The sequence below is a fragment of the Nicotiana tabacum genome, chromosome 24 (genome assembly GCF_000715075.1).
Source record: "Nicotiana tabacum cultivar K326 chromosome 24, ASM71507v2, whole genome shotgun sequence".
In the NCBI taxonomy this organism is placed as follows: domain Eukaryota; kingdom Viridiplantae; phylum Streptophyta; class Magnoliopsida; order Solanales; family Solanaceae; genus Nicotiana; species Nicotiana tabacum.
In genome coordinates, this window is record NC_134103.1 from 86,686,567 (window position 1) to 86,692,198 (window position 5,632).

The following is a 5,632-nucleotide window of genomic DNA, read 5'->3' on the forward strand; positions in this document are numbered from 1 at the left end:
TAATGAGTTGAGACTCAAATCCAACTCTTATCATCATAGTGCATCAGCGATGTCTTACCCTCATGGTGTGTGGAATTTAAACCCATCGTTTACCTTTAATAAATGGCATGGTATATGCCTTTCCCTTAACCAATGGCATAATAGGCCGCACAATAAGATTCACATTCGAATCTTTATAAGTATTATCACTTTACAATTATAGGTACAGTTGAGTTTAGTCATAATATCATTTCAAATGGTCATACAATATTACATACCATAAGTAGATCCCTGCGAATAAATGGTTTGGGTATCGCAAGATTTCAACATTTTGTGAATTTTCAGAAACTTTTTTTTTTTACTGTGTAAACGATTAATCATTAAAGCAATAGAAACCTCCCTGTAGAGAAGAGCACAAATCTGCATGTATTTAGAAGTTAAATTGGATCGCTAAAATCACAACAGAAGATTGTTGAGAATACACATCTTCCAAGAACACTTTGCAGACCTTCTAACAATCTGTAAAAACAAAACTCCAAATAGCAAAGATTATAAAATCTTAAAACAAACAAAGTATAATTGCATAAATAATTAATGATAGATAACAATATTATATGGTAAGTACCTGCATCAGATATGTATATCATTTTGATCTTTTGGTTGGGATAAATTATTACCTTACTGGTAGTTAAATGTCAATAATATCAATTTCGCAAAAGTTACTCTTCATATTCAATTAATGTGAACAAATAAAAAAATAATAGTCCATGTAAACTGATGAAATTTAGAAGAATATAACTATTGAATATAGTAACATACCTTTTGATATATGATACAGTAACATACCTCAGGGAAAGTTGGTTAGTGGCAATTGCCAATTCTAGACCACATGAGGTCGAATCTACGCACCAAAGGATCAGAGCACTCTCTTCTTAAACATATGATACACAATTGTATATATATGTCTCTTATTCACTCAAAGATTAACTAGAAACGGTCATAAACTAGCGGAATATATGTGTCAAACAAAAACTCGAAAGATGTGAAGTTTAATTTTGAAGTTAGAGAATTTGTGTTGATAACGTGTTATGAAATATAGCTCAAAGTAACAATATAAAACAACAAAAAACAAGCTAAGAGATATAGAGAGAAAGAGAGGAGAGATTCTTATTTCTTCTTCAATTGTGTGATATTTCCATCTATTACAAGGCCTTTATATATGCATGAAAAGTGAATAAATATGTCATTGAATATGTCATTAAGCAAAAAAGAAAAAATGTCATTAAGCATTTGAGATCATTGAGGAAGATCATGGGGAGGTTATGGAATTACAATCATAACTCCATAAGTATTATAGTAGTGAAAGTTATGGAGATAATGGAGAAGAGTAGTGAGCATTACTCTTTTGGTGGTTATGGACATCCACCATAATTCAAGATTTTATAACACGTTCATATATATGAGTATTCTCAATATAGGAACATGCTCTTAAACATATATAAGGAAAGAAGTTTCGATCTACAATTCTGATAGCTCAACATTTGCTGCTACAATCACATCGAAATCGTAATACAAATATGAATTATGTTACCTCAAAATGCCTCCGCACTTGAAGTCCTCTCTTCTGCATTTTGATGTACTTTCTTTGAGGTATTGCCATCAATATTTTCTTCAGATTAGGTATATCGTTCGAAGTCATTTCAACAGCAAAACTTTTCCAGTTCAAAACATCACTAAATGGCGCAACATAATGATATCCTTCAAGAGTACTGGAACACACCCCATGTAAAGTGCCTCGACCATTCTCGGGCTAGCCACTTCCCAACCACTCGGGCAAATACAATACTTACTCTTTCTAATCATGCCATAGTACGACATATTCTTCAGAAGGTACTCGTGTATTTGCACGTCAGGATCATCGTTCTTTCCCCAATGCTCCATTAACACTTTCCTTATGTAGCCATGAATACCTCCGGCATAGAAAACTAAAACAGAACGATGTGATGGAGACGGCCCTCCAATTAAACCATTTGTTGTACCTCGAGGGAGATAGATTTCTGGCAACGATACATTCTTGGTAGGATTGAATCTTTCAGATGTATTTGCATTACATAGAACTCTTATTGAGTTCTTGTACAAGTAAGGATTAGCTAAGGAAATTCTAGGACCCTGCAATATGGAAAATTACATAAGAAGAATTAAGCATTGTCTCCCATAAACATCAAAGAAAAACAACCTCAAAATAATCTCAGGACTAGTAATAAAATTCTGCATAGCTAATTATCACGAGTCAAGATTCTTAGGCCATGGCTTGATTATCAAACTCTAGGAATGAGGAACCTTTCTTTTGTGTTTTTATGCTATTCTCAGCTGTCCTTATAGTTTCTTTTGAAACATTAATAGAGGCGAATGGAGCCTATTTTACATGATTCAACTGATCCAGTATTTTCGACACATATCATTAGAACATATGTTCTAATGATTCAATAATATTAAATTTTAAAGGCATACATTTCACAAGTGAAATGAGTTCAATATTAGAACTTAAAAATTAAACCTATTAAGTTTTAATTCTAAATTTTAGTCTCAAGTAATGGTAATTTTTGTTTTGTCCATACAGTCAGAGAGGGTAATATGGTTGCGGATCAATTAGCAAACATGGGTGAAAAAGGGAGAAGTCGAATTATCTTTGATAATGAGAGCTCCTTACCATACTATGTGAAGGCAATTGTGATATTGAATCAGCAGAGCATTCCAAACTTCAGATTCAGACCAAAGAAGAACTGTTTTGTAATTAATGATGCTAACCTTAGATAGTGATGATGTTTGTATAATTTTTACAACTATACTCATAGCATCTTTTTGTGAAGCTCGATGTACACATATTGTGTAAAGTATGTAACCACCAAAGCTAGACAGTATCTTATTGATCAGATGTACACAAGAATGAGTACTATCATTCTCCATCATGTTTTGGAGGCTATGGTTTATGTCCTCCTCCGTGTACTTATTTTTTTATTATCTAAAGGTTGGGGTATAACCTAAACCCCCCACCATCATGGTGGACTTTTGTGGGGGAAAAAAGCTATAACTTATGCTTTTCAAAAAAGCTTATGAAAATTGGTGTTTCCTTACCCAATCATGGCAAGCAAGCATAAAGTGATCAGATCCAAGGCTTATGTTCCAATAAGGGTATTTTCTTGAGATATTATCAATATAATCTGCTGCTGTATTCCGCATAGGACCCCATTCTCGAGAATCGACAACATAAACATAGCTTACTATCGATAAGACACTGAAGGGAAGGAAGTAAACATGGGCTTTCTCAGGATCATTAGTCCTAAACTTGCTAATCTCAAGCTGATGAATCAGAATTCCTTCAATTCCCAGGATTCCTTGACTAGCACTATAGTGAAAAACAGGGAGTTCGCCTTCCTCATATTTGTATATCTTGAAATGTTTTTCCATTTCCAACTAGCTCCTACAATTCCCAAATAAAGAATCTTAATTTCATAGCCAAAATTTCAAGAATTTTAATCCATACTCAAAAGTTCAAGAATCTTTGCTCCATTTCAATTCTATTGTCAAAAGTTCAAGAATCTTAATTCCTGTTCAATTCCATACTCAAAAATTCAAGAATCTTTGCACCAGCTCAATTCTATAGTCAAAATTTCAAGAATTTTAATTCCAACAACAACATAGCCCGTATATTCTCACAGTGTGGGGTGATGTGTACGCGGAGCTTACCCTTGCCTTGTGAAAGTAAATTGAAGATGATGTTTCCGATAGACTTTCGGCTCAAGAAAAGCATTTCATAGCACGTTTGAAAAAGAAAAACAATAGTGAAGAATTTTAATTCCATAGTCAAAAATTCAAGAATCTTTGCACCAAACTCAATTCTATAGTCAAAATTTCAAGAATTTTAATCTCATAATCAAAAATTCAAGATTATTTGCACCAGCTCAATTCTATAACAAAAGTTCAAGAATCTTAATTCCATAATCAAAAGTTTTTAAACAATATTAAAAGCTAGTAATAATACCTGTGGAAGGCAATGGGATTCCAGTAAACTGAACCAGTAGGAACATACTCAGGATCATCAAATGTTTGATTTTTACTTTGAGCTTGTTTTATAGCAGCTCTTACTCGTACAAGACCAGCTTCAAGCCTTTCTAAACTGCTCAACTTCTTTTGTAATTCAGCAATTGGTGGTGTATTATTCAGTTGGCTCTCATTCTTGGAAGTAACATTTGTTGCTAAAAACTGAGAAAAATTGCCAAAAGAAAGGACCAAAGGGAAGGTACTTGAACTTTGTAAACCAAAATAAAGAGACACTAAAATTAATGGAACTGCAATTAACCACACAACTCTTCTACTAGAAGAAGAAGCTGCAGTCGAGTCCATTTCTTTGGCGTTACTAATTGAACTCAGTATTATTTCATATTTGCACAAAATGACATAAGTTACGTATATTCTGGTTTGACATTTGTGGGGTAAAGTGAAACCAAAGGAAGCGGCCACGTCTTGGGATACTCAAATACACATGACGTATGTCTCCTGCAATGCGTCTTTGTTTCCGTGTTATTAGTTTTAAATTTGTCACCTTATGGTATATTTTCCATGCAAAAATAGTACTCCTAGTAAGCAGTAAGAATAGTGCAAAGATCACTTTTAGTCCTTTCGACTATTATTTTAAGAGTAACTATACGGTGTTATTTTTCCGTAAGAAAACGATAAAAACTCATTAAATTTTAGGGAACATCAGATTTATAATTCATTACAAATGTTCTTTTAATAATTAATTACTTTTAAGGGAGGTCAATATAATATCACATGCATGAGATCAGTAAATAAAGTAAAAAGATCTTTATTTTCTTATTAAGATTATAACCTGTCATAAGAAACTCCTAAATTTTAAATTTTGTAACAAAAATGAATCAACTCCTTATATTTTGCTAAAATGAAAATGGTTGAAAATTTATCAATTAAGCAAAGAAATTACAAATAAACTGCCAAATAAGATAATAATGGTAAATGCATTTTGGGTTTTCATGTCTTGTTATTTTTTCCGTTTTCCGTTAAGGGTGCTCCCTCTATATATATTCTCTCGAAAGGAGAAAGTGATTGATTGACAATTAAGGAATACTCAAAAGAGAAACTATTCAAGCGATATCCGTTAAATACTTCTTTATTCCTTACCGAGGAGTCTTTCTATTTCTAAACTTTGCGTTTCCGCCACGATTATATGAAAAGGCTACCTTTGTTGTTACTTGTTATATAGTAAAATAATAGAAAACAGAAGATAGTTTGGGTGCTAACCCTTTTAGAAAAGATATTTGGGTGCTAACCTTTTAGGAAAGAATTTGAGCCACCATATAATTTCTTTCCATTCTTAAAAACTTTGTTTGCTAAACCTAACCAAATAAAGAATGTACATTCACAAATAATATAATTAATCTTTTTGGAAGCAAGAAAATGCAGCTCAAGAGATCAGGGGCGGATCTATGTATTGAGTTGGGGGTGGCACGCCACCCGGTCGCTCGGATAAAGTTTTATATACATACTAATATTTTTCATAAAAACACCTATGTAACGAACAAGTGGCACTTCAAATCACAAAAGGACTGAAGGTGCCATGGTTGAAGTGCTGAAA

The 5,632-nt window shown here is 33.0% G+C and overlaps 1 pseudogene; it reads right to left on the bottom strand.

The window, feature by feature from the left end:
* Nucleotides 1-213: 213 nt before the first annotated feature.
* On the bottom strand, nt 214-4,428 carry LOC107766453 (putative glycosyltransferase At5g03795; annotated as a pseudogene).
* Between the last annotated feature and the right edge of the window lie 1,204 nt (nt 4,429-5,632).